The following is a 16,070-nucleotide window of genomic DNA, read 5'->3' on the forward strand; positions in this document are numbered from 1 at the left end:
CACGCCAAGACCGTAGGATCCTACGCAGTGCCGTAGGGGACCACACCGCCACTTCCCAGCAAATTAGGGACACTGTTGCTCCTGGGGTATCGGCGAGGACCATTCGCAACCGTCTCCATGAAGCTGGGCTACGGTCCCGCACACCGTTAGGCCGTCTTCCGCTCACGCCCCAACATCGTGCAGCCCGCCTCCAGTGGTGTCGCGACAGGCGTGAATGGAGGGACGAATGGAGACGTGTCGTCTTCAGCAATGAGAGTCGCTACTGCCTTGGCGCCAATGATGGTCGTATGCGTGTTTGGCGCCGTGCAGGTGAGCGCCACAATCAGGACTGCATACGACCGAGGCACACAGGGCCAACACCCGGCATCATGGTGTGGGGAGCGATCTCCTACACTGGCCGTACACCACTGGTGATCGTCGAGGGGACACTGAATAGTGCACGGTACATCCAAACCGTAATCGAACCCATCGTTCTACCATTCCTAGACCAGCAAGGGAACTTGCTGTTCCAACAGGACAATGCACGTCCGCATGTATCCCGTGCCACCCAACGTGCTCTAGAAGGTGTAAGTCAACTACCCTGGCCAGCAAGATCTCCGGATCTGTCCCCCATTGAGCATGTTTGGGACTGGATGAAGCGTCGTCTCACGCAGTCTGCACGTCCAGCACGAACGCTGGTCCAACTGAGGTGCCAGGTGGAAATGGCATGGCAAGCCGTTCCACAGGACTACATCCAGCATCTCTACGATCGTCTCCATGGGAGAATAGCAGCCTGCATTGCTGCGAAAGGTGGATATACACTGTACTAGTGCCGACATTGTGCATGCTCTGTTGCCTGTGTCTATGTGCCTGTGGTTCTGTCAGTGTGATCATGTGATGTATCTGACCCCAGGAATGTGTCAATAAAGTGTCCCCTTCCTGGGACAATGAATTCACGGTGTTCTTATTTCAATTTCCAGGAGTGTAGTTTGGACAAGAAGAGAATAGAAGCTTTCGAAATGTGGTGCTACAGAAGAATGCTAAAGGTTAGATGGGTAGATCACATAACTAATGAGGAGGTATTGACTATAATTGGGGAGAAGAGAAATTTGTGGCACAACTTGACTAAAAGAAGGGATCAGTTGGTAGGACATGTTCTGAGGCATCAAGGGATCACCAATTTAGTATTGGAGGGTAGTGTGGAGGGTAAAAATCATAGAGGGAGACCCAAGAGATGAATGCACTAAGCAGATTCAGAAGGATGTAGGTTGCAGTAAGTTCTGGGAGATGAAGAAGCTTGCACAGGATAGGGTAGCATGGAGAGCTGCATCAAACCATACCTATAACAGTCATTATTTTACATTCAGAGAACAAGGGCTTACAATGTGCCTTATGCTGAGAACATGTAATGACTCTGATTGCTTTCTTCTGCAGAAGTAATATGTTTTGAACATGGCTTGAGTTTCCCCAGAGAATAAGTCCATATGACGTAGTACTTTGAAGAAGTGCAAAATAATATGTTTTAACATAAGTTTCTGGTGCACATTTCATAAGACATCTTAATAAGTAAATTACTCTCGATAATTTAACACTAATGTGCATACATCGAAAAAAGTTTTGCATCACTCCAGTTCCCAGAACTCCTGAAGATAGACGTTGACTGTGGATATTGTGTCACAGACACAGTCCATTTGGCTGGTCATGAATGTCACTAAACCCACTCAAAGATGGAAACAACCATGCATGAGCAGTGCCTTTTAGATGAAGGGGGTCCAACAGCCAATCAGTTCCAGTCATTCCACCAGGAAGGAGATACACGGCTTGTGTTGTCTGTAGTTCAACCATGCATAGACTGTCAATACCGTGGTTCGATCGCGTCTGCATTGTTACTCTGTGCTAGGAACAGCTCTCAACAAGGGAAGTATCCAGGTGTCTCAGGGTGAACCAAAGCAATGTTGTTCGGACATGGGGGACATACAGAAAGACAGGAACTGTCGATGACATGCCTCGCTCAGGCTGCCCAAGGGCTACAACTGCAGTGGATGACTGCTACCTACGGATTATGGCTCAGAGGAATCCTGACAGCAACGCCACCATGTTGAATAATCAGCCACAGGATGTTGTGTTACAACTCAAACTGTGGGCAACAGGCTGCATGATGTGCAACTTCACTCCCAACGTCCATGGCGAGGTCCATCTTTGCAATGACGATAACATGCTGCGCGGTGTAGGTGGGCCCAATAACATGCCAAATGGACTGCTCAGGATTGGCATCATGTTGTCTTCACTGATGGGTGTCACATATGCATTCAACCAGACAATAGTTCGTGACGTGCTTGGAGACAACCCAGTCAGGCTGAATGCCTTAGACACACTATCCAGCAAGTGCAGGATGGTGGAGGTTCCCTGCTGTTTTGGGGTGGCATTATGTGGGGCTGACATATGCCGCTGGTGGTCATGGAAGGCGCCGTAATGGCTGTACAATACGTAAATGCCATCCTCCGTCTGATAGTGCAGCCGTATCGGCAGCATATTGGCAAGGCATTCGTGTTAATGGACAAAAATTCGCAGGCTCATCATACACATCTTGTGAACGACTTCCTCCAGGATAATGACAATGCTCGACTTGAGTGGCCAGCATGTTCTCCAGACAAGAACTCTGTTGAACATTCCTGGGATAGATTGAAAAGGGCTGTTTATGGACGATGTGACCCACCAACCACTCTGAAGGATCTACGCCGAATTGCCATTGAGGAGTGGGACAGTCTGGACCAGCAGTGCCTCGATGAACTTGTGGAAAGTATGCCTTGATGAATACAGGCTTGCATCAGTGGAAGAGAATGTGCTACTGGGTATTAGAGGTACTGGTGTGTAGAGCAAGTAGAGCAATCTGGACCACCACCTCTGAAGGACTTGCTGGATGGTGGTACAGCATGCAATGTGTGGTTGTCATGAGCAATAAAAAGGATGGAAATGATGTTTATGTTGATCTCTATTCCAATTTTCTGTACAGGTTCCGGAACTCTTGGAACCAAGATGATCCAAAACTTTCTTTGATGTGTGTATTTTATGTGTTGCTCCCAGAACAATTTGTCATCTAGGTACACCCCCAAGAACTTTATATAACAGGGATCATTAAAAGGACTTTTGTTGTTTAGACTAAATGCCATTTTTTATGTTTTGGTCTCGTACGGGACAAACCCATTTGACCTGAACCAATATGATGCTTGGGCAAGTGTATTGTCAGCAGAATCTTTTAACTTACTTAGATCATTGTTGTAGTTTAGGAAGGTAGTGTCATCTGCAAATAGCACTATTTTGGGACTTATAAAGGAGGGTAGGTCATTGATCATTACAAAAATAAATAAATAAAATAAAATTGTCCCAATACAGATACCTGCGGAACTCCCACCTTAGTTTGTTTCTCGGTAGACTTTTCTGTGCCAGTACACACAACTTGTCCATGGTTTTGGAGATAAGACATTAGTAGTTTTAGGCTTTTCTCCTGATGCCAGAAAAATGGCATTTCTGTTGAAGTGTGTCATGTCCTACACAGTCAAATGCTTTACTCAGGTCACAGATTGTGGCATGAGCAAATCCCTTCTCCTCAAACACTTTAAGAACATATTTAATCATGGATCTATTGCGTCTACTGTTGATGGTTTTTGTTTCTAAATGCATATTGTGATACATTAAATATGCCAAGTTTTTCAAAATGAGCAGACAACTGATTGTAAATGATCTATTCTATTGTTTTGGCCACGGCTGGAACTGTTGATATTGATCTGAAACTTGCAGGGTTGTCTTTGTCACCTTTTTGTATACAGGAATAACCCTAGATAATTTCAGCTCCTCTGGAAAGTATCCCTCTGATAAACATTCAAATTGTAAGACATGTCATGAATGTCAGCACTATCTGATGATTTTAAGTTCCTTCTTAGTTTTACCACAGTACTAGGTGTAACCTCAGAGAAAGTGAGAATATTGTAGGGTGTCGCATGATAATTTTTTTCTAAGAGTTCTGATGGACTTGTATCAGGTTTACTGGTGGCATTGCTTACTTCCTTGATAGATTTAAATAATAATCATTAAACTCTTGTGAAAAGATATTGATTTTGACCTTATGTGATTCTTTTGCAACACACTTTTTATGCGAGTCCAAGTAGCTCTACATTTATTGTTTAGAAGTCTCAATGTATTGGGCATTGTGCGACTTTTTCGCTCTAGTAACTTCTTTTTTTATAATCATTTCTCCATCTTAGATACAGAGATTTTGCAATTTCAGACTTAGAATTATTGTATGTATCTAACAGCATCATTACATGACCTTTCATATCAGACAGCGTTTTAGTGTACTAACAGTTTTTCTTTTTTGACACCTTCTTTTTACAACCTCTCTCTGTTACTTTACATTTCCTAATAGGAATACTATCATTAAGTACTTGCAGAAATGAATTAAAGAAACATTCAACATTTACCAAAGCTGACTCCCTTTCCTATTAGTATATGTTACAGACTTCCATTTATATTTATGTACAGAATTTTGGCTTACTGAGGTTATCGGTAATTCACCGGGCACATCTGATATATTAGGCCTAAAACTTTGATCATTAGTACTGCTTATACATGCGCGCAAGTTTTCATGGTATTGTTTTGTTTCCATTTTCATGTTGGGCAATCTGGGTGGCCAAATCATTTGCACGAATTGTCCAGAATGTTCTTCCCTACCACATTCAAACTTCTAACACTTGATGCTCTGACTTGTAGAATTTTATCTTTTTCTCATGGTTACATTCTACTTGGCTTTCCTCTCCTCGAGATGCAAATGGGGGACTAATTTGTAATTTTCTGCCAGTGGAGAGATGATCATGACACATTTTCAACTGCAGGCAACATGTTCTGTTGACACACATAGCGTGTCTATGGGAAGTGGAAATGTTCATTGTAGATACTGGGGGTCAGTGAAGTGAAAGGGAAAGAAGGTAAGAGTTTCTAATCAGAGGAATATAGGGAAATATCTACAGCAGCAGAAAGTGGTATAATAGTTGGTTGGTTTGTGGGATTAAAGGGACCTGACTACTACAGTCATCGGTCCCTTGGTGTAACAGTAGTAGTATTTATTATGAATAGGTAGGTAGGACAGGGAGTGAGTTACTGTAAACATTTCATGTACCAGTAGTGAATACACTGCTCAAAAAACACAAGAGGAGGAGGTATGCTTGGAAAAGGGAAGGTATGCTTGGAAAAGGCCCAGAGACACAAGAAGAGTTCACTGGTTTACCTAATGGTCAGATAGAGATTCATAAATCAGATATTGGATTATTAGGTGTATCTAGGAGCAGATATTTACTCAGATCACAATTTAGTAATGATAAAGAGTAGACTGAAGTTTAAGAGAATGATTCTTCTGGACAGATGTGGAAAGAACTGGACTACTGAAGTATTGAGGCATGCGATGCTTTCGACATTCTCAATGGCTGTAGGTACCGTGATCAGCAATACCACAGTAGGAAGTTCAGTTGAAGAAGAATGGGCATCTCCAAAAAAAGGTAATCAAAGAAGCTGGACAACCAAACATAGCTACAAGGAAGGTAACTGCAAAGAAACCTTGGGCAACAGAGCAAATTCATTTCATTAATAAAAGAATGAGGCATAATAATGTTCAGAGTAAGACAGGAAAGAAGTAAGCTGGATGTTCATTGAAGCCAGGGTGAAGTGGCTGCAGGAAAAATTTGAAAAATCAAAAATAAATAGTCAGCAGAATCATTAACACAGCATACAGAAAAGTTGAAAACAACCATTGATAAAATAAAAATCAAGGGCATAGGCATTAAGAATGCAATGGGAATTTCTTTGATAAATATAGAGAGAGTAGTTAAGTGGAAAGAGGACACTGAAGGGCTCTACAAGAGTGAGGACTTGTCTGATTATGTGATAGAAGTAGAAATGAGAATCAACATGGAAGATATAGAGGATTAAGTATTAGTCAGAGTTTAACGGAGTGATGTAAAAAATATGTTGAAATGTGGCAGAAGAAATAAATAACATACCTTCAGAATACTTAAAATCGTGGAAGGAAATTGTAATGAAATGAATTAGTGTGCACATGTCCATCTAAAATACGGTGTGTTGTGGAGGGTACTTTATATAACGATGTTACTACCCCCTTTCCTGTTCGTTGTGAATGGTTCAGAGGAAGAATGACTGCTGGCAAGCTTCTGTGGATTTAAATCTCCTTAATTAACAGTAGACCATACTGTGATGCGGAACACCTCTTTCACAGTGTCTGCCACTGGAATTGGCTGAGAACCTCTGTGATGCTTTCGTGCTTATAAATAAATCTGTAACAAAACATGCTGCTCTTATCTGGATTTTCTGTATTTCCACTGTCAGCTGTATTTGGTTTAGATACCAGACTGATGAACAATATTCAAATATTGGCTGAACAAGTGTTTTCTAAGCTACTTTCTTTGCTGATGGACTACATTTCTTGAGGATCCTTCAAATGGATCTGTCTTGCGTCTGTCTTACCCATGATTAATTTTATGCAGTTGTTCCACTTCAGATTGCCCCATATGCATACTCCTATATTTTGTGGCAGTAGCTGCTTCCAGTGATTGTTATGCCATTATGTAATCATACAATAAAGGGTCTTTCAGTGTGTGTATTCACATTATGTTACAATTTTTATTTTGAGGATCAATTGCCACTCCCTACAGGTCTTCCAGCATTTCACTACAATTTTGCTGTTCTCTGACTCCACTATATACAACAGCATCATGTGTGAAAAGCCTCATGAAACATCTGAAATTATCTGCTAGGTCATTGACATGTATTGTAATATGAGAAGTGTTATATGATAACACTTCCTTAGGGCATGCCTGAAATTATTTTTATGACTGATGACTACTCTCTATTGAGAATGACATGCTGTGTTCTGTTTCCTAGGAACCCTTCACTCCAGTTGTACTGTTTTGTCTGATTTCACACACTCGTATTTTGTTGTCAGGCAGCAGTGCATAATTGTATTGAACACCTTCCAGAAGTCAAGGAACACAGCATCTACATGGGCATCTTTATCTGCTGCTTTCTAGATCTTATGGATCAACAGGGTGAGCTGGGCTTCTCTTACTCATTGTTTTTGGAATACTAATTGATTCCTACAGAGGAAATTTTTACTGTCTAGAAATGCCATAATATGGGAGCATAAAACGTGTTCCGAAATTCTACAAGAGGCTGATATCAGAGATATAAGCCTGTAGTGTGATGCATCTTTTCAAAGACCCACCTTGAAAACAGGAATAACCTGTGCTTTTTTTCCAGCCATTAGGAATACTTCTCTCCCTCAGAGACCTGCAGTGCATTGCTGCTAGAAGAGGGGCAAGTTCTTTCGCGTACTCTTCATGAAACTGAATCCCATCAGATCCAGTGGCCTTTCTTCTGTTGAACGATTTCAGTTGCTTTTCTGTCTCTTGGTCACTTATTTTGATATCTGTCATTTTGTCATTTGTGTGATGATGAAGGAAGAACAGCAGTGAAATCTTCCTTTGTGAAACAGTTTTGGAAAAAGACATTCAGTATTCCAGCATTTTTCACATGATCCTCTGTTTCAGTGCCATTATGGTCACAGTGTGTCTTGACAGATGGCTTCAATCCATTTACTGATTTGACATAAGACAAAAATTTATTAGGGGTTTCTGTCATGTCAGTAGGAATAATTTTACTTCAGAACTTGTTGACTGCTTCATACATGGCCCTCCTTATGGTATTTTTTGCTTCATTTAGTTTTTGTTTGCCCTTGAGGCTTTGTCTACATTTAAATCTGCAGTGAAGCTCTTTTTACTTCTGTAGCAGCTCTCTAACATGGATGTCTAATCACAGTGAGGCTTTTTCACCACTTTGCTGTCTAAAGCGTATTGTTCAGTGCTCACGAACTTTGTTCATTGCTACTCAAGAGATGCTGGAAAACTTAACAGATGTTGGAGATGAAATTTTCAAATGCTGCCCACTCAGGTAATCTGAAATCTACTTAATTACTATTAAAAACAGTCTTGATCACAATTTATTTTATAAGGTGACCGGTTTCGACCACTGCTGTGGTCATCTTCAGACCTACAAGATGTATACAAAGCACTAATTAGAGGGCTACATGCATTAATGAAAATACATAGAGTTATACGGCTATAAAACGTTGAATTACCATTGAGTGGAAACCCCTTTCTGTTGGAGAATCACAACTGGAGAAACCAGTGCACGTCTTACTTTATATAATGGAGGCTCCACCCACTTCTGACTGCATGATGTCATTATTAACCAATGAGTTATAAGTCGAATTACAATTTAAAATTTCTCTTATAACTTAAACAAAAAGCTCAATCAAATCTTAAAATCCTTCTATGTTTATGAAGAAAATTATAGTATTAAAAACAGTTTCGAATTAACTAAGTTAATTTATGATGTGGATATTCCAAAAAACGCAAGGTTTGCATCGTTAGACATCACAAATCTTTACACAAATATACCTATTCAAGAGACTATCTCTATTATTAATGATAACTTAACGCATCACAAAATCATGAGCCCCAAAGAAATAGTAGAATTCATTGAACTGTTAAGAATTACTCTAGATTTTAATTATTTTTCATTTAATAATAAAATATACATACAAGAAGATGGACTTGCAATGGGAAATTCCCTGGCTAGCACTATAGCAGATATCTTCGTCAACTATGTTGAAATCCAATTTTTCAAAAATAATCCAGAAATAACAAATAAAATTATATACTACAAAAGATATGTTGACGACACACTGCTATTATATAACGGCTCTAAGGAAGAAATTGATGCTTTCGCTAACAACTTAAATAATTTACATCCAAAACTTGTATTTACAGTAGAACATGAAAGTAAAAATAGTATTAATTTCCTTGACCTCACAATTACAAAACAGAATGGAAGACATAATATTTCTATTTATAGAAAACCCACATCAACCGACGTAATAATAAATGCTACATCATGCCATCCATTAAGATACAAAATGGCATTTTTTAAAACTATGATACATAGGATACTGAAATTACCTCTCCAACATGATGCAATCCAAAAGGAAATTGATACATTAAAACAGATAGCAGTTGCTAACAATTATAATTCCCATCAGGTTGATCTGTTATATAAAAAATTACAAGAAAAAAATGATGCCGTTATAAATTCCAAGAAGAGATTTACACAAATGACATACATGGGACCTATCTCAGATAAAATAAATAAATTATTTAAGAACACAAGCGTGGCAATAGCATTTAAAACTAATAACCCCCTACATATGAAACTGAAACACACAATTGGAGACTCAAATAGATACCAAAAGTCAGGTGTTTATAAAATAATATGTAATGACTGTGAGAAACAGTATATTGGCCAAACTGGCCGAAACTTTTTAACACGTTTCAGAGAACATACTACTGGTGCTGCACGTATCAAATCAATATTCGGTCAACATCTTGATGAATACAATCATTCTGAGGGTTGCATTTCTAGGAATTTGAAAATATTACATACTGTGCCAAAAGGACCACTGCTAAATACCTTAGAAGAAATTGAAATTTTTTCACTTCACAAAAGTAATCCATTATCTGTTTTAAACGAACAACTTCAGTTCAAAGACAAACATTTCTTTGAGCTTTTCGATGATCTGCTTTAGAATGTATTTGTTTTAAAAAAAGGTCTTTCTAATTATTAAGACTTTTAGCAAATAATTTTATCTTTACATTGTAATTGTATTTTACCAAACATTATTTTATGATTGACTACCTGTTTTAGAATTATTGCTTTTATGCTTTTAGACTGCTAATTCACATCGTTTTATTTTATTATTGACAATGGCTCATAATTTAATAATTTTATAATTTTAAATTCTTTCAATTTTATTTGCTTATATGACTGGTATGTAACTTGAAGAATAGCAATGCCTTATAAAAAAATGGCACTGGTAATCTACATACTAACTTCATAGATAATATTTCATATATACAGTCAACTACTTCATAGCGTATTTGTGCAGCATGAGTTATATATATATCAGCTACAGATTATTGTAGCTTACTCTTTTCGTTTCAATAAAGACAAGTTGCTGCTCAATAATACATCGTCTGACGCCACAGTCTTTTCCATTCCACTTTGCAACAACTTCATTGGAAAGAAGCCTGCTGCCACATCTTTGCATTGGCGTTTGTCCTCACCATGGCAACCACTAGTTCAACTATCGACTCTACAACAACTTCAGTGGAAAAAGCTTGCTCCTTCATCTTTGTAACGGCGTCTAACTACACCATAGCAACCAGTGGTTTCAAATGGTTCACTGACAGGCCACGAGAGGGCAACCCATGTACTGCCAAACTGAAGTTCATTTTCCTACATTTTTAAATATTTTTAACGCTTTTTAATTGACAATAGCTGTTAAATAAGCAAAGTTTAATGTATATTTATTTCTAATTCTTGACAATGTTCTTTTAACTAAGAAATTTTAAATTGTAATTCGACTTATAACTCATTGGTTAATAATGACATCATGCAGTCAGAAGTGGGTGGAGCCTCCATTATATAAAGTAAGACGTGCACTGGTTTCTCCAGTTGTGATTCTCCAACAGAAAGGGGTTTCCACTCAATGGTAATTCAACGTTTTATAGCCGTATAACTCTATGTATTTTCATTAATGCATGTAGCCCTCTAATTAGTGCTTTGTATACATCTTGTAGGTCTGAAGATGACCACAGCAGTGGTCGAAACCGGTCACCTTATAAAATAAATTGTGATCAAGACTGTTTTTAATAGTAATTATTTACAATTTTATTGATCACTGCTGTTCCCATAATGCATTCAAAAGTGAAATCTACTTCTTGCCACTCTTGTTAAACAAAGGGATCTCTCTATATATCTTTGTATTCCTCATTACAGTATATTCGGTGATGCTGTAATCGCCTTATGATCACTGATTCCTCATTGTAACATTCGAAAGGGTCAAGTCTGTTTGTTGCCAACAGGTCTAAGATATTAACTTCAAGAGTCAGTTCTCTGATTAACTGCTCAGGGTAATTTTCGGATAAGACGTTTAGAACAATTTCACATGATTCCCCGTACCTGTTACCCATTCAGATCACTTGAGTCTCTCAATCTATAACTAGTAAGATGAAATCTCCACCTAAAATTATAACATGACCAGGAAATTTACGCAAATATTCTCCATATTTCCCCTCAAATTTTCCACCACCACCACCACCACCACCACCACTGCTGCTGCTGAGACAGGGGCCTGTGAAAATCATCTGATGACCATGTTTGATCAGGGTATGTATACCCTGGGACAAACAGGAAATACGTTAAAAGCATGGGAATTTTTTCATGTGGGAAAAACCAAGGTATTATTTAGAATTCTGTTGATTTTATTTTGTTTTGGCTTTCACTTAGATTTTTATGATTTTGACTGGTAAGAACTGATACTCCAACAAAGGATTTAACTTTAGCCCACTACTGCAGAATAATACTGCAGCAATAAAACATAAACAGGAGAATTCCATCAAAAGAAAACTCCAGTTTCAAAGAAAATGTGCCATTTACAACAAAATGCAGTCCACATACAAGCAAAATGTGTCTAAGGCTTAGGGCAAAGACTGTGCAATACTTTGTTACATCAAACTGTATTTGATGAGCTTTATGTCTCTATTATTTATATTTCCAATAGATGACTGGAAAATATTGTGAGTGGTGGTTTGAGAAGTGTTATTTTCAAAGTAAATTTCATTTTACACTAGATGATTTATGTTGTGCGTCAGATTGTGCGATGCCTTTCTTAAATCATAGAGCATTTGACTCTCATTCGAAATTTATCACTTTAAGGACCAGCTCCTTTGAAAAGTTTCAAGCCCAGGACACAGGCCATTTATGCCATTATTTAAAAGTGTACTGGGTCATTTGTATGTGATATGTCTTAAAGGTAACACGCACGGAAAAAGGCCAATATTATGCATAATAAAAGCTTAGCTTTTCTTGTAGCTTTACTGTATATATATTAATTTAAATCATTAACTTTTCTATTTGTGTGTTTGCATTAGTTAACAGTGATGTTGCTGTTGGCTGATTACATCACGTGTCCTATGCTCCGTATATCTGCTGTCATTGGCTGATGAGATCACGTGACATGGGCCATAATTATCAGTGAAATTTACCAACAGCCACGTATTTGAGATTGTTTTATTTTATGTTGACTACTAGTTTCGGCATTTCATTACACCATCTTCAGGCCCCATATGCATCTCTCAAAAATAAACGATATTTTCATACTGTGCCATATATTCCTGGATGTCATGAATTCAAAACTGTATCCCAAGTGAATCATTTGAATACTTGATTGCAGTAATCATGTCCCATGTTCATGATGGATCAACAGAGACTCAGCCATGATTGGTTGACAAAAGTGCATCCCGAAGCGCAATCTCGATTTCAGTGCTTTGGAGGCTTCAGTGCTGTATATATTTATCCTTTTGTAATACAAAAATATGCAGTGTACATGTCGCCACACATCAAACATTTTCGCAAAATGTGTTGTTTTCTGCTGATTTTCGTTTCCTAAAGTGCTGGGATGTTCTATGCCAGTGTATAAAACCTTTACCATTCAAAGGATTGTTAAGTTTTTCAGCTCTGACAGAGCTGAAAAAAATGTATTTTTACCCAAGAAAAAGTGTGCTTCTAACTGGGACATCCAGAAAAATCCAGATTTTTTTTTTCCCTAGTCCGCATATAGATCGTGTTGATCCACCTTGAATACTTATTCACCCAAATTATTTCACATTCTGAATCTGTACTAATGTCAGTAGATATTACTGTATTTCTTATTTCTGTTACTGATGAATCAGATATATGTACAGTATTTAACAGTCATTTTCTAAGCATTGCTGGTGAATTAAATAAAAAAAAATTTCTACAGGGAAGCATGTAACTCTCTTGGCAAATGCCTTTTCGAGATTGATGTCTGAAATACTCCTCTGTGATGCAGGGGGAGATTGAGGCAATAATTAAATCACTGAAGACTAAGGACTCTCATGGATATGATGGAGTGCTTAGCAGAATATTAAATTCCAGTGCTGCACATGTTAGCCCTGCTGCACATGTTAGCCCTGTACTTAGCCATATTTGTCATTTTTCATTCATGAATGGTCAGTTTCCTGAATGATTAAAGTACTCAGTAGTAAAGCCACTTTATAAAGAGGGAGAAGGGGATAACGTAGACAATTTTAGACCTATTTCTATGTCATCAGTGTTTGCTAAAGTTATTGAAAAGGCTGTGCATGTAAGGATAATTGATCATTTTATATCACATAATTTGCTATCAAATGTGTAGTTCAGCTTTAGAAGTCATTTATCAACTGAAATTGCTATATTCTCTTTTCTCTGTGAGGTACTGGCTGGGTTAAACAAAAGGTTTTGAATGCTAGGCATATTTTTTGATTTAACTAAGACGTTTGATTGTGTTGATATATGTTGCTCCAGAAGTTGGACCACTACGGAATAAGGGGAGTAGCCCACAATTGGTTCACCTCTTACTTTAACAACAGACAGCAAAGGGTCATTATGCACAGTATTAAGAATGGCTGTGATGTGGGGTCTGAGTGGGGTACGGTCAAATGGGGGGTGCCCCATGGACCAGTGTTGGGGCCATTCCTGTTCCTTATTTATATAAATGATGTGGCCTCTTGTATTACGGGTAACTCTAAAATATTTCTGTTTGCTGATGACATTAGCTTGGTAGTAAAGGATGTTGTGTGCAACATTGGCTCTGTTCAAATAGTGCAGTTCATGACGTAAGTTCATGGCTTGTAGAACATAAACTAACACTAAATCACAGTAAGACTCAGTTTTACAGTTTCTGACACAAAATTCAACAAAATCTGATGTTTTAATTTTACAGAATGGGCATATGATAAGTGAAACCGAACAGTTCAAATATCTAGGTGTTCAGATAGACAGTAAACTGTCATGGAAAGCCCACATTCAGGATTTTGTCCAAAGACTTAATGCTACCATTTTTACTATTCAAACGTTATCTGAAGTGAAGTGAATGATTGTTCGAGATCAAAATTAGTCTACTTTGCTTATTTTCATTTGCTTATGTTGTGTGATATTATATTTTGGGGTAACTCTTCCCATTCTAAAAGGATATTTTTGGCTCGGAAACAGGTGGTTCGGGCAATAAGGAGTGTAATAGTGTAATTTTGCGAACCTCTTGTCAATCCCTGTTTACTAGTCTGGGTATTTTGACATTGGCGTCTCCAAATATATATATCGATAGACACACAAACAAACACAAACATACACACAAAATTCAAGCTTTCGCAACAAAGTGTTGCCTCATCAGGAAAGAGGGAAGGAGAGGGAAAGACGAAAGGAAGTGGGTTTTAAGGGAGAGGGTAAGGAGTCATTCCAATCCCGGGAGCGGAAAGACGTGCCTTAGGGGTAAAAAAGGACAGGTATACACTCGCACACACACACATATCCATCCACATATACAGACACAAGCAGACATATTTAAAGAAAAAGAGTTTGGGCAGAGATGTCAGTCGAGGTGGGAGTGTAGAGGCAAAGAAGTTGTTGAAAGACAGGTGAGGTATGAGTGGCGGCAACTTGAAATTAGCGGAGATTGAGGCCTGGCGGATAACGAGAAGAGAGGATATACTGAAGCGCAAGTTCCCATCTCCGGAGTTCGGATAGGTTGGTGTTGGTGGGAAGTATCCAGATAACCCGGATGGTGTAACACTGTGCCAAGATGTGCTGGTTGTGCACCAAGGCATGTTTAGCCACAGGGTGATCCTCATTACCGACAAACACTGTCTGCCTGTGTCCATTAATGCGAATGGACAGTTTGTTGCTGGTTATTCCCACATAGAATGCGTCACAGTGTAGGCAGGTCAGTTGGTAGATCACGTGGGTGCTTTCACACGTGGCTCTGCCTTTGATCGTGTACACCTTCCGGGTTACAGGACTGGAGTAGGTGGTGGTGGGAGGGTGCATGGGACAGGTTTTACACTGGGGCCGGTTACAAGGGTAGGAGCCAGAGGGTAGGGAAGGTGGTTTGGGGATTTCATAGGGATGAACTAAGAGGTTACGAAGGTTAGGTGGACGGCGGAAAGACACTCTTGGTGGAGTGGGGAGGATTTCATGAAGGATGGATCTCATTTCAGGGCAGGATTTGAGGAAGTCGTGTCCCAGCTGGAGAGCCACATTCAGAATCTGATCCAGTCCCGGAAAGTATCCTGTCACAAGTGGGGCACTTTTGTGGTTCTTCAGTGGGAGGTTCTGGGTCTGAGAGGATGAGGAAGTGGCTCTGGTTATTTGCTTCTGTACCACGTCGGGAGGGTAGTTGCGGGATGCGAAAGCTGTTTTCAGGTTGTTAGTGTAATGGTTCAGGGATTCCGGACTGGAGCAGATTTGTTTGCCACGAAGACCTAGGCTGTAGGGAAGGGACCGTTTGATGTAGAATGGGTGGCAGCTGTCATAATGGAGGTACTGTTGCTTGTTGATGGGTTTGATGTGGACGGACATGTGAAGCTGGCCATTGGACAGGTGGAGGTCAACGTCAAGGAAAGTGGCATGGGATTTGGAGTAGGACCAGGTGAATCTGATGGAACGAAAGGGGTTGAGGTTGGGGAGAAAATTCTGGAGTTGTTCTTCACTGTGAGTCCAGATCATGAAGATGTCATCAATAAATCTGTACCAAACTTTGAGTTGGCAGGCCTGGGTAACCAAGAAGGCTTCCTGTAAGCGACATCAGGAATGGGATTACCTTGGCAAACTTTGTATGTGGTATTGTCTGAAAGCTGACGCAGTCCCTCAGCCACATACTCCCGACGATCAAGTACCACGGTCGTGGAACCCTTGTCCGCCAGAAGAATGATGATGGATCAGTCAGCCTTCAGATCACGGATAGCCTGGGCTTCAGCAGTGGTGAAACCTTAATCCTACTCCCAACATCACCACTGCTGCAGCCCAGGATCTGAAGGCTGGCCGATCCATCGTCATTCTTCCGGCGGACAAGG

The 16,070-nt window shown here is 39.5% G+C and overlaps 1 protein-coding gene across 2 annotated transcripts in view; it reads left to right on the top strand.

Annotated features, from left to right (window-relative positions):
• LOC124804643 (ribosomal RNA-processing protein 8) overlaps window positions 1-16,070 on the top strand; it is a 94,479-nt gene that overhangs the window by 43,316 nt on the left and 35,093 nt on the right. The gene's annotated exons all lie outside the window — the stretch shown is intronic.

This window comes from Schistocerca piceifrons, chromosome 7 (genome assembly GCF_021461385.2).
Source record: "Schistocerca piceifrons isolate TAMUIC-IGC-003096 chromosome 7, iqSchPice1.1, whole genome shotgun sequence".
NCBI classification, from domain to species: domain Eukaryota; kingdom Metazoa; phylum Arthropoda; class Insecta; order Orthoptera; family Acrididae; genus Schistocerca; species Schistocerca piceifrons.